Source organism: Rhea americana, unplaced genomic scaffold, assembly GCF_003343005.1.
Source record: "Rhea americana isolate MKP2758 unplaced genomic scaffold, rheAme1 scaffold_105, whole genome shotgun sequence".
NCBI classification, from domain to species: domain Eukaryota; kingdom Metazoa; phylum Chordata; class Aves; order Rheiformes; family Rheidae; genus Rhea; species Rhea americana.
Genome location: NW_028185095.1, coordinates 2,190,430 through 2,214,781, shown reverse-complemented (window position 1 = coordinate 2,214,781; position 24,352 = coordinate 2,190,430).

The following is a 24,352-nucleotide window of genomic DNA, read 5'->3' as shown; positions in this document are numbered from 1 at the left end:
TTGTTAACACAGGCCGTCCCTTTCTTTTTGCCTCTGTTGTGATCAGAATGTATGGTTTAATTGCTATTGAATGTTGGATTATCAAACTCTAATCATCTTTTTTTTTGCAAGGAAGTTTTACTTTATCTCTTCACATCATCTCTGCAATCACATGGTAGCAAGTAATACACGTGCCTGTGGACTCCTTTGCTTGTAGAGAACAGCTAATAGGAAGCCTGAGAAATGACTGTGAGACTTAGATTTCCTAGTGCAGTTTAGGATTCCTTAAAGTGCAAGTGAGTTAGCATCTTAAAATGGTAGTATGCCATGATGAAGTTGGATATAGACTCCTGCAAGATGAGATGTGGTCCAAATTAGTTGTCAGCTGCAAGCTGGAGTACCCATCAAATCTAAGGCTGATCTGGTCTGAAGTTTATCAGCTCTGAAGTTGATAAACAAAATACTCCTCCTCTATTGATTGTTACTAGGCACTTGTATGTGAGCTGATTACCAAAATGGTCTGTTAATGTCCTTGTTGCTGAGTAAAGCAGAGACAGTTTCCTTCAGTAGAATTTCTGTGCTGTTCCTGCCTCTGTCTTTAGGAGACGGTATCTCAGGTAATGAGGTCCTAATTATTAAGAGCCTGAAGATAAACTCCAGGCAAGCAAAGAGCCACTATTCTTGGCCGTATCATGAAGACAGAAGGAACTGTCTTCTCATTGTGCTCTTGAAGTCCAAGTAAAGCAATGATAATTACTTATCACGGAGGAACAACTTATTTTTGTTTGTATTAGTAGATATCCTCAGACTATTAGGTGGCAACTACAAATGAGAAATTATTTTTATATCATTCTGTGCTTTGCAGCATTTCAGTGATGTCACAGTTTGCTTACTCTAACTGCATGCTATGCTCACTTGGAAAGAAAAGGAATTGAGGTGAAGGATCTCCAAATAACATTAAAATTGGGGTAGAGCTCAAAGCTTCCCAGCTTCTTCATTCTTCCTTCAGTTTGCATTGCCAAGTAAAAGCATAACAGAAATTACTATTTGACAGAAATTTCSATTAGAGTCTTTTTCAAAAATCATAGTGGGTTCATTTGGAGAATARCCATTTGGAGGTCTGGGCAGGACATATACACTCCATTTACATAGCCTTGGCTTCAGGTTATCAAGAATATTTGAAACATAGGCGACTACAAAATAACTTATTACTCCATGGAAACAAAAATGTTCCTTACCTTCAAATTTTCACTTAAAGATCATCAGAGTTAAGGACAGACCTTTAAAAATGTTGCTTCCTGAATATTTTTACCATTATCAGGGATACCATTTGACCAGATTTACAATCATGTAAGGAAGACTAGTACAAATAGCTATTAGCAAATTATTCCTCAGGGAAAGGGAGTGTTGCGGTTTGGACTGTGAGGTTGGCTGATTTTATTTTAGACGATTACATTTCGGCTTGAGCAGTTGGATCTCTGACTCTCTTTGCTGTATGACTGGTCATACGAGTCTTGTTTCTCCTCCATGGAGCAGATGAGATGATTTGAACTCTTTAAATAATGAATAAAGAATAGTGAATACTATGGAGTGTGTGTGGGCAATGTTAATTGTGATTGTACAATGTGGGAATTCAAGTAAAGAAAAGCTAAGAGTCTACTGGCTTGTGCATTTGTCCATAGTGATGAAGAAAGTTACAAGCACATTGAATCGGAATTTGTGATTTGTGCAAAGATTTTTACCCTAATCAACCTAAATATCTTCTGAATGTCCTAACTGCTGCTGAATATTGACATTTCCTAAAGTTATGACAAGTAGTGAGCCTGCGATGACAGACTGGCTAACAGAGTCCTATTAATGAGAGTCTTTGGAGGAACCTATATATTAAAAGGGAAGCTTGTCTTTGAAAGTGCTGTTGGACTGTTTTTTTTTCTCAAATGTTTCTTAAGCCTCCTCAGTCCTTTTTTTCTGGCAAATGTATATAAAAGGTGGAGTGAGAGAAGGGGCGGGCTCATTTCCAGAATGTATTTATGATCTAGTAAGACTGAAAGAGAAGTGAATTTTGGTAGTGCATCATCACCAACAACTTTATGTACTGATAAAAATCACTGGAGACTGCGATGGACATTGAAGCTGGAAATTATCATGGTAATTTGGCTGCCTGCCATTCTTTTACTGTCTTTTGCTAATTTATGTATGGTGTTGCATGATGGTTGTTCGGAAAGTAGACAGCTTCATGAATAGTATCTTTTATTGCAAATGTAGCTGTCAGATTTTATTTAGTTTCATTAAACATAATGCTCACCCCTGATATTCACATGACAAACACTGTGACCTGCAGTGCATATCTATTGGGTTAGGAAGAGCAAAAGCGGTCTTTCTTGTGTGTGTTTGGGCTTATTTGAATGTATTTTCCCTGGGGGGAAGTCTCACATTTGTACAGGTCCCACATAAAACCTCTCCTTTCATTTCCCATGAGAGAGGCAGGAAGGCAACAACAGTTACTCCCTCAAGAGTGAGCTCGAGTAGTTCCCTGCTGGATGACAGTCAGGGCTGGTGCTGGGTGCTAACATAAATACTCCAGAGTATATTTAAGTTGAAAACACAGCATTAGGAAGCTGCTTGAGGTTGTTTGCAACATCAGGGCAACTTTGTAAGAGAATTAAATGGAAGAGTCAAGAGCAAAACATCCATGCAGGAGTGAGCTATGGTGCAGGGAGGGATGGATGGAAAAAAATAAAACAAGCTGAAAGGAATACAGACGTTCCTAGGAAAATGGCTCAATATGTTTCCCAAGAACAAAAGTAGAAAGCCCTGTGGAATGTAAAACAATTGATGTAACTTTTCAATTGTTGCATAATTGGASCTTTAGGATGACATTAACAGTGCAAAACTTAATATCGAATAGGGTTTATCACCTGAGTGGTGTGTATGCCTCCCTTCTGCAGAGCACCGGCTCATTTTGCTCTTACACTTTGCTAATTTCTTCATTTCTAGTGAGTTTGATTTTTAAATATCTGCCAACTCTGTGAATTTCAACAAGTATTGGCATGAGTAATGAGTCAAGCATTAGTACAGTATTATTCTTTGACAGTTCTAAAAGGATTATATAACTAGAATTTTAAATAATATTTTTGCAATGTGTAATTTAAAAGGTCCTCATGTTCTGTAAATGGTTTAATTTTTCATAGCATTTAATTGACATTGCAAAAGAATCATTAAGTCGATGATGATTAAACCAGCACTTTTATGGCTCAAACTCTCTTTTGGAAGAATTTTAGTCATCATGAAAGAGATATAGCCATATACTTTTGAAGGAGCTGCGATATAAGCAGGGAATGAAAAGATTTTCCTGTATAATCTGTACTGTAGAAAAATGCTTTTGTGCTGTTACAACACAGCATTTGTTTGAGAAGGAGAAACTTACCTCACCCAGGTGATTTCAATACAATTTGGATCAGATTCTAGACAAGTGAGAATGTAAATGTATTACCTGGAGCATGCTCATGCTGATGCTAAGTTGCATAAAGTTTCTGCGTAGTAAACTTCTGCACTCACTAAAGTAATGAAGTTTTCTTGCTTCTGTATTGCTTGACTTTATGTTTCAAAATTTTGCATGCATAACRAAGACAGTCACTGCAAGTATAGTTACTTTTTCTTGCTTTGTATTTTACTTTATTGTACTATRTAATACATATATGACAGATTCTGAAATAGGAAAAGAAAGGAAGAACACCTAAATGTGTTTTGTCTTTCATTATTTCCAATTCCTGTAAACAGTGTGTATGTTAGAGCATATAATCATTTTTGTTCCTTCTGAAGGCTGCTAGACCATGTTATCCCATGCTGTACAGAAGAGGAATGGTTTCATTACAGATTAAATAGATTAGTCTGATCTAAAGTCTTGCAGTACATTTAACTGTGGTYGCTAAATGCTTCTGTTTAAGTTATCTGTAGGAGAGCTGTGTAAGATGTGAGCCTTATTGTCATAAATCAAAGAATTTTTAAAATTCTGTTTAATGGATAACATCCGTACAGCAAGTTATGTAAAAAAAAGTTCATGAAGARGAGAAATACAGGAGTTGASAAATAAAGAAATGATAAATGTAGAAAAACAAGTATTAAAGTATCAGATCAGGAAACAGGGATACTGTAACAGGGTTGGTGATAAGAGAGAATTGAGACAGGACAGGATTACTTTAAGAGTGACACCAGAAAAGACTCAGGAGCTGCTCAGAGAGCATAAGTAATTGGAAGCAGGAGCAGATTGTCYAAGAACCAAATACGACTGATGTCTCAGTTTGAAAATCCACTCCACATTAGTATGTAGAGTTAATAAGTGTATTTTTATATTTATTGTATCAGGGAATATTTATTATTCCCTTAAATAGTATCTCTGCTCAAAAGGTTTTTTTCCCAAAACCTAGAAGTTCACAAAACCAAAGGTAAAAAATTATCAAAAAGAGGAAAACACTAGAATATATAGATTTCAAAATATAAATTGGCCAACAAAGTAAGCTCTTTTATTTAAGTTCTCAAACCTCTCAATGATCATTTTATCAAAAGCTTGGAAAAGTATTTGCCTTGCAGCATTTTTCTGAAGATCAGTGAACTTGAAATGGACTGAACGTGACTCTGATGCTTTCATGAAAGAAAAGAGCAGAAGCTCATCCATGTACATCTCTGTAACTACAGGTTTGCCACTAAGTAGCATGGCTATTGATGATAAATTTTCCAGATCTAGCAAAGCTCCTATAGAACTTAGTAGTTCCTATTCCACATTTGTTCAGTCTATGCCATTAGCAATAATAATCAAGAAAAATCACTGGCTCCAAATACACAGACTGTTCCCAGATATACACACAGAAACATATAAATCTGAACTAAATGTCAGCACTTATAAGGCAAAATGGCTAATTGCAGCTAAAGCAAATTAGCCCTTCCCCTAAAGATAAGGAAACCAAATCCTGTATTCCTCTCGTCCATGGCCCCATGTCCCACTTAATCATGTTCCTAATACAGTTTTCTTCTATGAGTCACATTCCCTAGCCTTCCTCTTAAAACTTCAGTCTATCGGATAGGAACTGGAAGGAAGACACTCCTGTCTTGGGACCTTCTCCGCGGGTTTTCCCCTGACATTTCCCCTCCAGGTGGAGCAAGGGACACTTCAGATGCTCGTTAGCATTCAGTAAGGTCCCTGCCTCCTTTTCAGGTGTTTTACAGTTTTTTGCCTGGTCAGATCACGCACCAGCAGTCAGATAGGTTAAGAGATACCAAGTGTCTCCCAAGCTGCAGGGAGTGAGAAAGGCAGGGCGTGCGTACTGCCAGTGACTCAGGTGCTTTACGTCCTTGTGCTGTGGGCTGAGTAAAACACATTGYACAACACTGAGCAAAAACTGGGGAATCTCAGTAGGGAATTTCTGCAGCAGGAGAAGACTGGGAAACGTAAGTAGAGATGTACTTTTAGTTCAGTTTTGTTTCAGCAGCAAGAAATAGATAAAAAACCCTGCACATCAGTGTTTCAGTTATGCTGATTCTGTTCACTTCAGTGAAGTGCACTGTCAGATGCATTTATTTTATGAACCAGGACTTCAGCCAGTCTTAGTCAAAGCAGAGCGCTTCTCCTTTCCACATACACTTTGCAAGAGCAGATCTTCGAGCTGCCTCCTTGCTGATGGTCTGCTGGTGCTGTGCCAAATAGTCTGTGAGGCGTCTTCCTGGTCTGCTTATGTATGAAGCATCCTAGCACTTAAGGGAGGCCAAATAAATTTAAATAGTGGATCAATCTATAAAATCTTAATTTGCAATTTAAATTATTTCCCCTCTTTGGAGGGGRACAGATGAGGCCTCCCTAAAATGACAGGACTTTTAAAGCCCCTTCCTGGGCTGGTAGCTTCAAAGTGAGGAGGCATGACAACAGTCCTGTGTTTGCAGAGCAGGTGAGGGATGTGATATTTCCCGAACAGCTAGCTGAAGGCAAAAACTTACACACAGGATTTTCCTGTACCTTGAAAATGATCTGTTTGCAGTGTTTTCTTTGCAGCTTGAGAAATCCATTGGTCTGCCTGCTGAAGTTTTCCCCTTGGCTAACTTCAGTATTTCTTCTCTTTACTTATTTGTGATTGATGCAGTTCTGTTTGTTTTGCTTGTAATCTCTTTCTTTTAAGTGTGGGGCCGGTGGGCCTAACTTTTGGAGTGTAACTGTTAACTATTTCAAGCAAATATAAGGARCATATAAATGCATAATATTTTAGTACATCTTTTCGCATCTCGAATCAATGGCAATTATGTGGCAATGATGTCTAAGCTGGACTTCATTCTAGAGTAGTAGGAACCTCAGGGCAGCCGTATCTTCTGGACATAACTCTTGTCTATCTCTGGTATTTGTGCTGCTCTGTAATAGTTGTCCTTGAATACAATTTTTAATGTATTTATCTGGCAGTGTTTCTGGGCARTGTGCACCTATTGTCAATATTTTACAGAGCCAGAAAGATTTTATAGTTCTGAAGAACGGTTTTAACAGCATTAGGATTCAACCAATACTTCCCAAGTCTGAAATCTCATCATGAAACTTTCACTCCTCATTACATCTTTCTGGGGAAAAAGCCTTTAAAAAACTCCACTGGAAAAACTGAAGTGAAAATCTTCAGAATGCATCTTCATGTGCAATCACCCAGCTCTATGGCTTAGCTACCACTCTTGGGGAGTAAATATTTATGTGCCCTTTACAGCTTTTTGAAGAAACTGGATTCTTGTATTGCRGGTATAATTGCATGCATAATCAGATGCAATGATTTCTAGGTTCTGCATTGATGAGATAGATGATCCTTTAGCTTCCTTGTATTTATTTTCAGGCCCTTCTGTATAGTAAAACCTCCAGTGGAAACAGCTTACATTTGTCCTAACTTCAGAGCGCTTAATAACTCTGATAATTTGACTACAAGGCTCTGTATCAGTRAAGCAGGATTTTGGAAAATTTAAGTCTGACTGTTCCTATTACAAGAATGTTAGCAAGCTTCATGGTATTTTGTTGTTTTTTTGTCCCTTCCTGTTTTAAATTTGTGCTGTATTTTGCAATTATTAATTTATAATGAATTGTTGTATTGGAAATGTTATTAAAAAGACTACTTTCTTTTACTTTCCTTTAGGTGTTATAATATCCAAAATATTTCCATTTACTTGGGAGATGCTTGTATGAGATGCTAGTARGAAACCTGACTTCTGTGTTTCTACCTTTTTCTATAGTTTTTGTATTTTATTTAACATCTCAGGTTTACTCCTATTTCTACTCATCAGATCAGAAAAGTTTATTTTAGCTCCATGATGACAATTAAATGTAAACACTCTTATTTTGGGGTTTTTTGGAAACTATTTCCTGAAAGAGAAATCTGGAGTACATGCACATATGGCCTGCTTAGGATCTTATTTCAGTATTATTTAGAATACTTACATAAGTAGATAGGGAGAGCAGGATGATAGAAATTTTGTGACCATTTGTGACCAGTGTGACTTCCTGTCTCACTGGTGCTGGTACATTAGCCCTTATCAAAGTTGGACGAGCAGCTACAACACAGTCATTGTAGGCACCGGATCAATAGCTGGCAAAGAGCCCGAAGGTCAGATAAAGTACTTAGGCAGGCAGTATGCCAGGCTAAAGAGATGTCAAGAAAATCAATTAGATACTAAAGAAAGAGCAGCAAGCTAACTAAAAATCCAATCTTGAAAGGCTCTTTATATTTTGAAGTCAGCTTATTAGTGTTAGCTATATATTTATCTCTCTAATAAAATTACATTTGTTAAGCAATTAAAACCAGGCTCAGGTCATACAAGGCTAGCACAAAACTGATCGTAAACACCTGTACAAGACTAGATTAGGAATAGCTACAAGTGATGGAGATTAAATCAAACTACTTTCAGGGTACAGCATTATATAACTTGTGATTAATTTGTTCTCCTCATCCCCATATTGATTACTTTACCTATGTGCATTTGGCRTATATCTAAGACACTTTCTCCTGTGAGTGGTAATGGAAAACATAGACTTGGAGTTTGTCTCCTGGTGCCAGGTAGTTTACTTAGTAAATTATAGCTGTCTGTAGTCAATAAATAGAAGAGAAATTCAGAACAGATAGGTTGTYGTGTCCCCTCYCTTCTCCCCTTTGCCTTCAAGTTGCAGCAATGGAAAAAAACATAAATTTTACTGTATTAGCGGGTGGAAACCCTATTGCTATGGGTAAGCATGTTGCAGCAAAACCTTTTGGTAGCAAGAACAAATTCTGTCTATGTGGACAAACGCAGCAAGGCAGCTGCTCTCTTGGCTGTGCAAGCAGCGTGCCCATGGACCGATGGAGAGGCCAAGCTGCGGCCTGTAGCTCCTCTTGAGTGCAGCTGCCCTTCCCAGCTCTCTCCAGCAACTGAGCAGCACCCGCGAGAGCAGAAATTCACTGTATGGGACTACCCAAGCAGACACTAATGCCACTTGTACCTTGCTGAATTCACTGGCAAAAACCAATGGTTCCTGCCAGCTAGTCAAGCTGCACAAAGCTTGAGCCTTCAGAGGTCTGTAATGGTACGTCTTCTCCCCAGGTTATGCACAGCAGAACAGGTTCCTGGCATCTCCGTTATGCCACTGGCACATTATRCCTCTTAGCCAAGATGTGGGGTACTGGCTCTCATCCGTCCTTGTCTGAGCAAGGTTGTAACCCTCAGAAATTGGAGTTGAGGTTGGTCGTTGAAATGAAACAAATCCCAGCTGCAGTAAAGGCACGTGTGCCTTTTGGGAAGGTCACTGGCTATTCAAAAATGTCTGTACTGTCGCGGTAGATTCTTTATCGCTTGACATCTTTGAGTAAAATTCTGGCCTTGCTGAAKGCGCTGGCTTCATCTGCTATTTTGGGATAAGATTTCATCTCCTTTGAGTATGATTGAAAATATTTAATTAAAGTTAGGTCATCTTGTTGCTTATATTAATATATTCATCCATGGACAAAAGTGCTCAATGGTATGCTGGTTTTATTAGCTTGCATTGGGGTGACTGCTAAATAGCATTCGTTTCTCAGAAACAAATGGCACTGCTCCACAAGGTTTTTGTTATACAAACACTCTCTTTTGACTGACAACTTTGAACTTGTGTTGGTTAGATCTGAAAACATCATGTGGTTTGCGTGTGGGTATGCTGATTTATAGACAGGCGTGTGGAGCTMGTGCTCTATAAAACACTGTGACAGGTTCTCGAAACCTAAATAATTTCCTTTTCCATTTTGATTTTATGTGAAGACACAAAATTCAACTCATATTAATGAAACAAAAAGTACTGTTTGTACATAACTAATAAGGTTAATTCATTTTATTCAGAGTCTTACTGGATGACTGAAGAATTGAGGTAATCAAACAAAATGGGCACAGATAATGACAGCCAGAAGTTGGTCTATCAYTGAAGGAAAAAATACAGTATTTTTACCACTACTTTCTGATTAAGGGCTCAGATTCTTCTGTCATTTTGTACTCAATTTCTTGCTCAGATATATTTGTGACAGCCTCAACCTGTAGTGTGAGCACATGCACCAGCCTTTAATTCATCTGAGCCTTTTGATTATAAATGATCTAAATAAGACCATATTGTAGCTTTATACTGTAATTCTTCTGACTATATATTTTCTTTTCAAATTCTTTGGTAAAGTCCAGGACATGCTTGGTTTGTCCAGGACAAATTGATAACATCTTTGTCAGTACTCATGAAGATTATTTTGTTTCTCAGATCCCAGTTTTGCTGGCTAGCCTATAACTTAATTCAGTCTCTAGGGAAAAATTACAGAATTTGAGGTGTTGAGTTCTGAAATTGAAAAAAAGAAAAAAGTGATTTCCATGAGAGTATAGTTTGCTGGTTTGACCTGCATTGGTCAGAACTTCTCAGATCTCAAAATTTTAACTGTACTAATAATTTTTTTTAAATTTTTCCCTTCCCATCTACCTGCCTSCTCCAACTATTTATGTATTTTCCATAGGACCAGCTTTATTTAATGGAGTTTGTATATAGGTTTTGTACATATAAATATATATAAATATAAAGCTGATCCCTCACCAGCTTTCTAAAAATAAAACAAACTAGTTTATCCTTCATAGGCTTCACTATTTTATGTTCAGTATTGCTAATGATATTGAACTTCATACCTAAATGTGCACCATTGTGCACTGGTCTTTCTCCCTCGAGAGGAATAAAACATTTCCCTCACTGTCATGGAAGACAAATTCTACTCTCAGGAAAACCTGTTTAAAAAACAAAAAACCCCCCTAAGTCAGCGGTGTTTGACAACTGTCATTTACTCTGCTATTAACTTTAKCGTGGAAGCAGAAGAGATTAGAGAGGCACACTTCTCCTTGGCAGAGGCTGTGCAGTTTGGGTTTTCGCTCCCCTTGGCTTGTCCCCGGGGAAATTCTCCATCAGCTCTCGTGTTGCTGTGATCGGAAGAGCACTGCAAGGAGCTGACAAAACTGTGGCTTTGAAGAACGGTAGTAGTGACGTGTGCACCGTAAATTAGGAAGATTTGTGTGAAATCCTTTGTACTGTTATGGAGATCGAATATAAATCTCAATACAGAATGAAATTTAGCTATTRTGGATATTAAACAAAAGTTAAGCTTTCAGTTTGAAATGGGGAGAATGCGAGTAAAYCAAGAGTAATAATTTAATTATGAATGTTCCTTTTCTGAAGATTAGTAGATACACATGTCTTAAACTGATTTGTAAACTGGTCTCAAGGACTTTTATACATTTCAAGTAACTCTGAAGACTAGAGCAGATGTCATAAAGTTGCTCCAGTTTTCAACCTTGGCTTCRTCTTTGAGCTCTGGAGATTCCCACTGGGGTAGTGCTGCAAGGTCCCACCTTGCTGTCCCATCCCCCTCTGACAAAATTTGCCATCTCCATAAGAGTCAGGAGTATGAGATGTCTTCTGCATCAAGCGGTCAGATGCTGCAGCCCGCGCTGCTGGTCTAAATGAAGAGGTACTGTGCTCATATGGCCTGGAGTGGGCACTGAGCTCATTCYGCAAAGTGGACAGCGATCTCTTCTGCGGAGGAGAAGGGCGAAAGTCTGAGGTCCATCACGTGGCTCAGTCACGAGATAACAAAATGCATCAACTTTCCAGCAGCATCTAGGTCTCCAGGTATCTGGCCCTGACTGCGGGATCAGATAATGATACCCTTAAGCAACTGTCAGGGAAGTCATTTCTCATATTCTGGCAGCAAGACTGAACAGTGCTTAAGTAGCTGAAGTATAAACCTTTGATTCTCATGGAAAAGCGTCTTTGTTGTCTGTGCTTGTTTCATGAATAGAGCATCACTAAGAAATGCCTATTTTATTCAGTGTTGTCACTTTCCATAAGGGATATTTTTCCTTTTAGCAAAGAAAACAGGTATTTTAGGATTATAAAGATATAACGAAGTGGGAAAATATGTTCTGGCATTGGCAATCAGATTATATCATCTTAAAGAGAAAACATAGGTAAAAATGAGCTCTGCTTAACAGTTATATTAAAAATATAACAACCCCCCTCTCCCCGCCCAAACATTCCAACCCAGCCTAGGATTGCTAGCAGGAAATAAAACTGGAGATTACTGCATGTATTTCTGGTTTTCTGGCATCTACAGACATACTCTGCCTAATATCTAATTCATTTTTTACAATTCCATGAATGATTTGGGTGCTTTGACACAAGAATTCACCAATTAAGAAACAAGCAAAAAGACTTTTAAATAAAACTTAACCACATTTGTTTGAGCCATTGAAAAGCAGGAAATTACTGTTGCTCTCCAAAAAGCAGCTGTGTGTATACAGTGACTTTTTATTTAATCATTCAAATTATAGCATAAATATACATTGTATTACTTATTATTCTCATTTGTGTTACAATACTGCCWAAGAGCCTTCGGTGCGGACAAGAACGGTAACAACTGAGGCTTTAGATAAGAGCAGCATGGAATGCAAACCTTACTAACATTAGAAAATATTAACTGTCTGATGCTGCAAGTTTTGTATATAGTTTTGTACTGCATGCTAGTCTACTTCTTGCTGAGTGTGACTGTTGTTATTTAATACCAGTATGAAATAATAATAATGTTTTAGGAGTCATTAAACTTAAACCTACAAGAAAAAAAAAATACTGCCCTTCAGCAAAAATAACCATACACAATTGATGAGGGAACTTCGATCAACTGCAAAGTAGCTACAGTGGTTTTTTAAGGTTACACCCTCAGTCTTCTCCGGGCCTTCCAGCCACTGGCTGGTGACGTGCATGTGATGTTCCCCTAAGCCTAACTATTCCACACCAAGAGGATGAGACAGTCTTGAGAGTCACTGGGCTGCCATGGCTTTGTGCATAAAACATCTTGCTGAAATCTCTCTGCTGCCTGCTGCTGTGGTATGAATGTGGTTTCTCAGATAACCTGCTCTTAAGCCATTTCAGTCTATTAAGGTGTTGCAAACTCGACTCCACCACAGGCAAAACTACTGATGCAGATCTTACAGCGCTGAGCCTTCGTTTATTTAAATCGGTGGAGAGAAATCAGCTCAGAATTGTGCAACAATTAATTCCCCTGGAAAAAATGGAGCTGGACTAGTTACAGCGCTTGATGCTTAGGAAGACATCTGGAGAAGATTAGGAAAAGATCTCAATTCAGAAGGAACGCAATTCAGCAGGAGGCCTTAGACCCTCTACAAGGGTGAACACCTGAATAGATTCAAAATATAAAAAATAGAGGTCTGACATTATTTGACTTATGGGTGATGAATAATGAGCTAGGAACATGAACAGTGATGTTAAGAGCATTCTGTATTTTAGTTATAGAGTGGATTGTAAATTACCTAAATATGTGCATTTCTTTTTTTCTTTTAGAGAAAGCGAGTGAAGCCTTCTGCATGTGGAGGGAGCTGACCTTGGCCTCTGCTTTGGGATGGAGTGGGAGATGGGAGCGAACGTGGGTGCTAAMGTCCCTTTGCTTCCCTGTTAGTCCGTGCAGAAGTCATCAGGTAAGGCAGCTGCAGACATGATTAGCCTCAGGACCACAGTGGAGGGGTGGTGCTGGAGACACAGGGCTGTAGCACCCCAGGGGCCAGTGCTCCTGGCAAACTCAGCCCCAGTGGTTTGCTGGGAAGAGCTTTGGGCTGCAGTGTTGGTGCATCATTGCTTTCATCTGCRCATTCCTGAGGCCTCGGCTGCACTGTAAATTTGCAGCCGTTCCCCTTTTGGGTTTAGATTTGCACTTTTCAGTTAATTTGTTTACACAGAGGGCTCCAAACTGTTCTTCACCCTCTGTGCTCTTGTAAGGTATGAGCCAAATCCTGTGGCTGTCATGGAAACACTGAACTTTGTTATAATTTAGAGAACTTCAGCTGTACTCGGTGCATTAATAATAATTAAATATACTTAGCCTGTCCTTAAAAGCAGAGATTTTTCTGAGATTTGCTTCTTGCATGATGAAATCTCAGAGAGCAAAAGAAAAGTGCAATTTCTTCCTTTTGGAAGAACCAAACCATATTGGTTTTATTTAATGTAAGGCAATATATGGTAAAGCTACTAAATGAATGATTTTCTTGAAATTAGTGTTTAGGGTGGGCACATTCTGGACACTTCGGCAGTTGCTGTAGAAGTTTACTGATAGATTTAAGTTAGATCTTTTATATTAATTTGTTTATTTTAAGAGATAAGATGGTTTTTACATTGATTCTTTAACCTTTCAAACTTATTTGCCATATATTCTAAATGCAGAAGAAATTTAATGTCAATTTGTAATCTAGAAGACTCAAGTATGCTACTTGTAGTTAGTTTTCCAGCAAAAAGAAAATCACTTGTGTGAAGGAAAAGGACACCAATTTTATTCAGTCCGTCAGCACTGATAATTCAGTTGTTGTAGAGAACCATCTGCATTGCTGAGAGAGTATTTATGTAAAACTACATGTAAATCAAGTCATTCATTCCTGAATCCCCACCTCGAGAAGCATGTGTTTTTTAGGGGGATTTTTTTTTTGCTTGTTTTGTTTTATTAAAAGATATGAGATAACTACCACTCTGTAATACTGGAAAACAAGAGCAGTAAGTACATCTGCTTTGTTTTAGAATGCCTAGCTGGTTGGGGACTCAGTATATATGTGAAAACAATCTGAATTGTTATATTGTGGGGCTGGGCAAAAAAAATGATTAAGTGGTTCTATTTATATGCAGATTAGGGATATGTAATTAAATATGTACTTAGCAGCAAAAACATAAATGGAATTGCTTCCTCAGTTTTGGAGAAAAATAATAAGAAAGGATATAGAATGGTAGGAATAAAGAAATAAATGAGAGTAGTAAATGGCCAGTCAACAAAGTGTTTTGGGATTAGAAGAGGTCAAGCTAACTCAATCTTTTATTCTATTTTTCAGTTCTTCTGAGACTATAGGTTAGGCTGAAAAAGAAAATGTAATATAAGACAGCTAAACTTCAATAAGGCATTTGACTTGAGTCTTATTTGAAAGGTTGATTAAGAAACATAAATCATTATCTGGCACATATTAAATAAGTTGAGAGCTGGCTAACTGACTGGCTTTAAAAGGTAGCTTTAAATGGGGAATAATTTAAAAATATGTTCCTAGTAGAGATCCTTCCAGGGTGATTCTTGATTCAGGGCTATTTAAATTTTCTGTCAATGACCTGGAATGAAACATGAAATCAGCAGTGATTATGTGTTGATATATGTAGACAGATATAGATGTATGTCAAAGCATGTGTTATGATATSATATACGTATGATAGAAAGAACAATAGAGTAGCACATGATGAAGAGACCAAGTCATTTACTTAGAGTGAGTTGGGTTAATGAGTGGCTGGGATGCAAGAAAACAATACATTTTTAAATAAATCCCATGTGAGGGCATTCATTTTGGCAGAAAGCATGCCAGCCATTTTTTGGGGTGTGCCACTCTTTCCTCAGTTACTCCAGGGTCATAGTGCATTGTCGCCTGAATATAGACACCAGTGTAGCGTTGCCACTGAAAGAGTTAATTTGATCTTTATGTGTAAAAAGGGAAATATGAGGTAGAATCAACAGGCTAGAGAAATGAGCTGTCAGGAACCTCCCAAAGTTCAACCAAGGCAAATACCAAGTCCTGCTCTGGGATAGAGTAACCCCGTGCCACAGGCCAGGCTGGGGCTGATCAACTGGAGATTAATGTGTCCAGTTTTGGGCTCCCTGGTGCAAGACACATTGACATGCTGGAGTGACTCCAGTAGAGGCCACCAGCGTGGCTGGGGGCTGGAGCACAGGGAGTTGCAAGGAGAAGCCGAGAGCGCTGAGTCTGTGCCAGAACAGCTGGGAGGGCCTAGAGGGGATGGAACTGGGCTCTTCTTAGAGGAGCGCAGTGGAAGGACAAGAGGTAACAGCACAAATTGTAACAAGGGAAATTCTGATTAGATACAAAGAAAAAATATTTTACTGTGACAGTGGGCAGACAGTAGAATGAGGGTGCAAAGTGTCTGTGAAATCTCACCTCTTGAAGATATCTCAGACTTGACAAAGCCCTGAGCAATTTGATCTAACTGGACCTACTYTGAGCAGGAGGTTGCACTAGAGCTCTCCAGAGGCCTCTTCCAATTTCAGTTATTGAGTGATTTTGTGATTCTCTCTGTCTGGCCCTAACACAGACTCCTCTACTTACAGTTTCAATCCTGATATTCACTATCCTTATTCTAATTCACAAGAGTGCAGAAAAGCTAAGAGCATGACTAAAATATTAGCAAATAAACTTTATGAAGAAAGCATATATTCTCTTCATATGGAGAATATAATGTATTAGTCTTACAAAAATAAAAATTGTAGGATGACTTCATCTGTAATAAACTATGTAGTGTATAAAACCTTGCTTAGCAGACAAAGGTATAGTAAYGTGCAGGATTAGAAGCTGCAACTAGTCAAATCTAACTATATGTCATGTAAGGGTGCAGTATCCCATTMCTTTTATCTAACTTCTGTCTGCTTTTAAAGGARTAGATCTGCTTATATTCCCAGTCCCCTGTCACCTGCTTTCCATCTGCTTTGTGTCTAGTGACTGTAAAATCACAAGGTGGATAAGATCAGCTCTCTGATGCAATGAAAAACCAACCCACCAAAAAAGCCCCAATCTCAGCTGATTCTGCTCATCCTACAGCTGGATGAATCTAATAGAAGGGAGGGAACAAATGATCCCTCTTGGTGATGGTATGGTTATATCGAATTAAATAGAATGTAAAACTTTGCTCTAAATTATACTGGAGGTCAAACTAAATGACTACAGCAATTTGTATTGCAATCTATGACCTCTCTGCTTCACCCTGTTGCAAAAGATTTCCCAAATCACATTCTTGCTGCACGCAGGGAGTCTTTGTAGTTCCCTAAATAATTTTTAATGGGTCAATTGGAAAGGTGCGGTTTTGTAGAAAACAGTAATCTGGATGGAAAGATCAGGGAGCAATTCTATAATAAATTTATGAATAAAATAATATTTGCCCAAATTATCTAAAATGTACCTAATGAAACTAAGATATTGTCTGTCTGGGGTTTGATGGAGTGAAAAGTCTCAATTTAATCTGTCTTTTAAAAAGACTTTGTTTGCTTTTTGAAATATGTGAACACTAACTGCTTTTCTGGCGAGCTGTGCCATTAGGACCATCTTACGTGTCATGTGTCCAGAAACAACACAAAGGTTGCCTTTCTTCCCCTTTGGCAGTGTGGGAAGGTAGCTTCAGAGCTGCTGCGTGCTGTTCCTGAGACATAAAGGAATAAGTAGAAATCTGACTTTGTGTCGCTACAATTTCTGACATGTGTCGAGTGCAGTGCGGGCCACGCTGAGCCCCTCGCCCGGATAACAGAGCATGGAGCGGGAGCTACCAGGGTGCTGCTGCCGTCATCCTTTCTTTCACTCCGTGGCTGATTCACAAATCTTCATCTATCCCTGAAAGGTAGATCTGAGACCTACAACAGCCAGAGTGTTTATAACCGCCATCGTGAGCAAAAGTATCCAGAGTCTCCTGCCGGCCATCAGATTCTGACCATCAATCCTGCACTTCCACAAGGCAAGTACGCTGGCGAGCATCTCCCTGCTTTTCCTGTTCTTGTAATTTGTCCTCGTTTTGATTCTCCTTATAATGTATATGTATTACATGCTTACGATTTTGTAAGTAGGAGTCCCATCAYACAGGTGGGGAGAAAATCTTTTATCCTAGTTTGCCCTCCCTAGTGAAAGTGCTGTGAAAACAGTATTTTGCCATTGGTTATTAGCGGGGCATCTCCCTCTGATACAAAGGGTARATGCATGTCTGGCTGTCTGTGTACTTGTCTGAAAGCTTCTTCTTTGAATACATGTGGTTAATTCAGCCACTCTCGTTCGGTTGCTTTTCTTCTGGATCATTTGATATATTATGTAAACTGCTTACTAAGATATCATGTAGTCTGAAGCTTGCATTCTTTCATAGAGAACACTGACAAATGCACTGAATTTATAGCCCTGATTTCCAGATGAATGCTGAGGCTTGTTTCCATTGTAATTCAAAGTGCTGCTTACATCCCTCTGTTTAGAGTGTACTGGAGGGAAACTGTTTATGTTGTGGAATTACTTTTTGACAGTGATGCATGGGGAAATTATTCCACAAAAACTGAAAAATATGGTGGATGCTCTAAGAAATTCAATGAACTAACCAGGAAAACCCTCCAGACAGGCCGGAAGAATGGAAGCCTTTCCAAGGGTTTGTGTCATCCAAAGGCACTTGTATGATGTTCTGGAAAGATTCCTGCAGGACAGTCACACTTGAAATTCCGGCAGATTAGCCTATCACCAAGTCATCAGGATATTGCTATTTGAATAAACACAGCTGCTTTTTTTCCAAGAAATATGGCAAAGAGCAGCAAGGAGAAAAGGGACAATTAGTGCTGCTAAATGCCAAGAAACTGAGGCTGGCACAGTTCTATTTAAGAGGGTTTGGGCTTTCTGGAAAGCCCTTTTACAATGCTGTGATATAGCAGAAAAGAAAAAGTAACCTGCCTGTTTTGTATCAGGGTGTCTTTCATACTTTCATAAATTCAATATGATATGGTAATTATTTATTTCCTGAAAATATATGTTTTTTTCTTTCTAAAATATTTCAGTTTATCACAGCTCTGTGCGCTGACTGTAACCATGTGCATTAGTTCATCTATACAGAGCATGGAGTCTTTATTTCATGACATATCTATATTTTTTTGTTGTGTGTATTAGAATGATTTTGTCGTGCAGTGACTTGATTACTTACCCCTCCTATTTCTGCTCCTGTTCTGATCCATATCTTAACCCGAAAAAGGATCATTAATACTGAAGCACTTGACTCCACTATTACTGCTTGCCTCTCTCACATTGCTGACTCTTCTGGCGTGTTTTGTGTTGAGCTGAGACTTGGGAAAGAACTAAGCATTCGATTATAGTATTATCACTGACATGCATCATAGCAGTCTAATGTATTTTGTCCTTAATTCCCTCGAATATGGAGGACATATTGTGTTTTCTGTTATCTTGAAATGACTAGTAGCCGTACAGAAGTCCGTCTGACTCTGGACTAGGTGTTCCTGGGGCTGCAGAGAACCAGGTAGCTCAAAGCCACCTAGTCTGAATTTCCTATCCTCTGATCTTGTGCCAAGGAGAGTTCAGCCAGCAATAATCTCAGGAGCCAGAAGCAAATATGTATGTATGTAAATTCTCTCTGGGAATCCTATAAGTTAGGCCTGAATGTACATATATGATGCGAGAGAAATGCAATAGGCTTTCTGTGCTTCAGAAGAGTTTATTTTTAAAATAACAACTTCTAACATCTYAGTCCATAGCAAAAGGAAACTTGATTATTTTGGAAATAAAAATGTCCTACCGGCATTCTTTGTTCTTAATGTAAGACCTGGAGAAAAACAAAATAGAAGGATTACAATATTTCATTAAAAAAAAAAAAAAAAAGGAGATTATACTTTCAGGGCATCTCCTTCCACAAAATCTGCAAACATTATAAAAAATGAAGTCAAAGACTTCTTTTTGAGTTATGGCTTCTACAACTCCCCCCCCCCGACAGGTAATGCAGCATACTGTTTATTATTGCAGACAGTAGACCAATAGACCAATAAAGGACTTAGACATGGAAGATTGCAGTTTAAGTAAAGTTGTTCTTTCCCAGCTTCCTTGAGGATTTTAGCTACTTTGCTTCTAGCTGTTTTCCAGTCTTCCCCTTGTAAGCATGATGCACTTATTTCCACCAAATACCTTATGCAGCCTTTAGGCCAGGRAAGTTCTTCCCTAATATCTTACAAATGTCATGTTAGGTGGTCCTGGAGTCTGGGCTGTTTTAGCTGGACCACATATGATCTTTAGTGGGCTCTGTTATCTACAGCCGGTCTGAATAGGGGAGGCTTGGTTCAGATACCTTAATTACTGGAGAAAGAGGTTAATTTGGAAGACAGAGGAAAGAGAATAATCTTGAGCTYGTTAAAGAAAGAAAATGGAGACAAAATGAGAGAATAATTATATAATATACTTATGTACTTTGTGGTGGTCCCTCAACAAGATGACAACATAAACAGTGGGATAAAATACACGAAATTAAGATTTGTTAATTCCCTCTGCGTCAATCTGAGCCATCTCATCTCATCTCATATGCTTCAGTGTTGTAGAACTTTATTTATAGATGAATTTTGGCAGTATACATGGAGTAATTTCCTTAGTAGCCATTTTATATCCGAACTGGAAATGATCCTGATATCTCCATTCATTATGGGAAAGACAATACAAAAATGTGTTAGACCTAGAAAAGGGTTCTAAGAAGTTACGTGTATTAGCAAGTGTTAAACTGTCACTCACTCACTAGCATTCAAAACAACAGAGAAGGTATAGCAGGCTTCTAAAAAGCACTTAGCAAAGGCCTAATTTGGTTATCCAAAACCCACTGCAAAATTGTCATGGGAGACAGCGTTATGTCAGCTAAGGGATCTTTGGAAGACACCACCTGAACTATACACAGAATTCAGAGGCTTTTAACAATTTAACTGAAGTCTGAACAGCATTGCTCATCTGTGGGCATAAGGTGGTTTAGTTGGTCATGGTTTTGCTGCAGGCAAATGGAAGTGAATGGAAGTTGTCTTGTGGGGCACAGCTACATCCTATCCCTGAAAGTACTGAAAAGAAGAGGAGTTGAATTATTTTCCTTGAACATTACTCAGTTCACCTTACACTGAGGAGTCTACCTCTTGCTCCTGCTTTTAAGCTTATTAGTACAAATTTCCAACTTCTTTACTCCTGGCAATGTCAGAGTTCAGAATAAAAATTCATGTGTGTATTTAAGTCCAGACAAGCTGGCAAACTTTATTCAAAGTAAGAATGGGAAATCTGATAAAATGAATGATTCATCCTCTGCTGGAGTGGTTAGTAGAATCTTTATGTATTATTTTTCACTGCTTAAGGTGCAATGTCATACCTTCTGGCACTGAAACCCTCTGTAGAAAAGTCCTATTTTTGAAGTTAAACGGGAAGTCCCATGAAATCTTTTCAGATTCTTTTCTGTTGTAGTAAGTTGTGGAACTACCTGTTGGTATCAGTCCACACTTTAGTCTCCTAGTAATAGGAGAAGCAGAGGTTGTAAATATAGGTGCATAACTGAAAGACTGGAGAACATGGAAGTYACGAAATTAATTTATTGAAAAATCAAATCTATGATTTATAAAAATCCAGGGTTAGTAAATATTAGCCAAGGCATGCATCTAATTTGCTTTTTCTGTGGAATTACCAAATAAGAATGGCTAAGAAGGTCATTCTATCTGGCATGTGTATTTTTTCATCTGGTGTAGTAGTGTTCTTGCTGAATTATTTGAATGCAACTACTCATATTGTGGGTTAGGAGCACACTACATGCATGTGGAGAGAATATATGGCAGAAATATTGTTGCCCTTTTTTGCATCCTTCCTCTGCATCCAGCCCACTCCCATACTGGTGCTCATGGYGGTTATTACACTTCCACTACTGGAGAGGGTTGCGTACGGCATGGGGCAGTGGTCAGCTGAGGCAGTGTCTGTGTGTGATGCGGGAATAGCCCATGCGTGGCTGGGGTCCCTAGCTGTTACATCTCCTTCTGATCATCAAACTCTTGTAGGAAGGTGGTACACATGGTGTTTGYTACAGGTTTTTGCTCTCCTACTGGCTAATATCATACTGCACATGGCCCTGTGCGTCCATCTGAACCTGTATGGCAAGGATCTGTGCTTTATGCTTGTTAAGCACTTTGGGACTCTAATCTTAAATGGAGCCTGTGAGTTCTACTTACAAATAATCAAATAAGAATAATAACATTAAGTTAAAAGAGGTAAGAATAACAAAATACATTCTGAAAATATTTTTGAAAATAAGATAAGTGGTATACATTGATATAGAGGAAGCCAATTTTTTGAGTCTAGGCTCCAACAGTAATGATGTGATTTAGATTAATTGCAGTGTTTTATTGCTTTGAATGGAAAACAGCATTTTTAAAGGCTAGACAGCAGGTGCAGAATATCTCAAAAGCAAAGATCCAGTTTTCCTGAATGCTTACTAAGTAATAAAAATGGGAAAGGAAAAGAAGACATAAAATTCACAACACAAAGTGATTTTTTTTTCTAATAGTGTGTCTTATCCTCCCCCTCATCTCACTTGAAATGTTCACAGGACTCTAAGGAGCATATTTTTAACAAGATTCACTGTGCACCCTAAAGCTTGAGATCCAGGTCTGATCTTTGTATAATGTACCATTTCAAAGTGTTCAGTTGTGTGGAGGAGATTTATTACAGGCTCTAGAGTACCTAATTGTAGAGGCAAGCGCTGAGCACCGTGATGCAGCATGAACACAGAAAATTGCTCGAGAGCCGAAATGTGCAGTGAGTTCTGTTCATCACCAGTCTGTACAGCAGTATGGCTAAGTATGTTGTTCTAGCTTCAAAATAAAGAGTTTATGAATGAGGCACTCAGATGTGCAGCAGCTGCCCTCCTGAAAGTACATCATTATTAGTTTGCAACAACAGTACTCAGCTTTCTGCTGAAAGTTGCTGTTTGTTAATTCTGAAAGGGTACGGAGATAGGAATGTGTCATCAATGCGCGCTATGCTGCTCAGCACTGAAAGTGCTTTTCTTCCTAATTTAGCCCAGAGTTGTTCACCCTGATGCCATTAAATGCTGAGAGATAGTAATTTACAGTCTGTTCCCTGGGATAATCATAAGTAYGTGGTGCTCTGTGGTCTGAGACCAGGAGAATTTGGGTTTGTCAAAGGCAAAGGGAACATGGGCTGATGACGTGCAGCGGGGTGAGCCGTAGGTTCCCCACGCGCATGTCTTGGCGGGGGGGGGGGTATGGCTTCATCAGTGTGCTGTCTCTATGATCCCTTCAGGGAATACATTCATTTAGAAATATGCACACGATAGGCGGTTCTGCGGTATGCCAAGGGCTTTCAGGGCTTGTCTGGAGCAGCGCTGGAGGCAGGCAGGGAAAGTAYGGCCTTGGATAACGGTGGGAAGCAGCAGCAGAAGTGATGGAGCTCAGTCTTTCTAGGATCACTCTTAGTCTCCAGAACTGAGGATCAGCAGAGGATACCCAAGGTGACTGGCTTTCTCACTCCCTCAAGGAGTTTCATTTAGTTACAATAAATGAAACAGCAAATGCTCCTTGTTAGAAGAGAATTTGCATTTGGAAATGCAAATTCATGGTTTGTAACAAAAGGAAGAAGCATCTGGGCTCTGTTTTGGCAGCAGAAACATGAGAGAGACCTAAAGAGAGGAGAAACCAGCCTAAACAAAAACAAACATTTACTGTTTTAAATAACAATGTGATTCTGGCATTTTTCAAGAGTCACTTTACCAATAAGTTTCCTCTATTTTCCCTACCATTAATTTCCAGATTGACTTTATGTATGTGATAAGGGTAAGGAGAGAAATCACTTATCTTATTGGCAGGAAACAGTCTGAAAGACCCACGGAGGACTATTAAGAATGGCTGGCTCAGCTAAGTGGTCTAGACCTTTTTGTGGCTGGTAATTGAAGTGGCTGCTGAGCAGGCAGCTGCCTGCACGGTGGTTCAGCCGCCGTGGCTGCCGTGATGGCCACCCGCTGCGGCCACCTTCCTCTTTCTGTGGAGGTTTCTTCCTGTTCATGGGAAAGCGAGGAGCAGAAACAATAGTTCTGGATATTCACTGCATTGAAATGCAAACAGAAAAATTAGCATGTCTTTTGCACAAGGCAAAAGATGGTCAGATGTTGGCCACGGGTTCTGATCAGTTTGATTCTACTTCACCCTTTGCCACASGTTTCCTGCCTGGCTTTATGCAAACCGTTGCATGTTTTTGGAATTCGCATGCCCAATGAAAGCTTCATTTGCTCCCTGCATCTGAAAATCCCATTGATCAGACTGTTAGTTTCTCTTTGCTATATGTAAGCAGCCATATATCTCTGCCACTGAGTTACTGTCTGCGCCAATGGACAGCGCGTCAAGTCAGCTGAGCGGGCGCAGGTCTGAGCTCAGAGCGGAGAACCCTGAATAGAAGTAAGTAGATCCCAATAGTGGGGTAAAAATGCTTTCCATTCTTATTGCTTTGCTTTTAATGAGATTTAAAAGAAGGTATTTATTCCCTAATGGTTCAATAAATTTGTAAAAAGACAACTGGGAAAGGGGAAGCTACCTCTTTTTTATTTTAGTGTTTCTTGCATAAAGAATGAGCACAGGAACCAAAGATCTGAAAAGGAGAGATTTATCCCACACAACACTGCCAACCAAGCACAGTCTGGTGGGGGCACACAGGGCAAGCTTGTTCCTCCCGTACTATATATAGGTTCTCCTATCTGTGATAGGAGAATTAGGTAATAGTGTGTATTTTAGGTATAAAAGATGAAGATTTATTTGGTGTAGATGATTACTAGAATGATTGGAAAACTAGATTTCACTTAGTTGTGACACTCCAAAATGTTTGTTATCTGGATGATTGAAGTCACTGTCAGAATTTGTTTCCCTTCTAACCTTGTCCTTATGCTAGTCCTATTTACATTCTTAATGTGCTTATTCATGTAGCAGCAGAGAGAGCTGGTCTCATTCAAAGCAAGGGATTTTTTTTCTTTCTACTTCCGTTTGTCATTTTCTGGTGTTACAGATGAGGTTGTAGTTGTTGGCAGTGATGCTCAATGAGAGTCAGAAGAGGCAGATTTTTGTTTAGTGTTTTTCAAAGAAGAAGAAGATGTTTGGCACTTTTCTTAAAACATTCTATAATTTGTTATGTCTTGCTCATTTATAATGCAAAGCTAGGGTATAACCAAAGTGAGAGATTGATACCATATAAATAGTCTCCA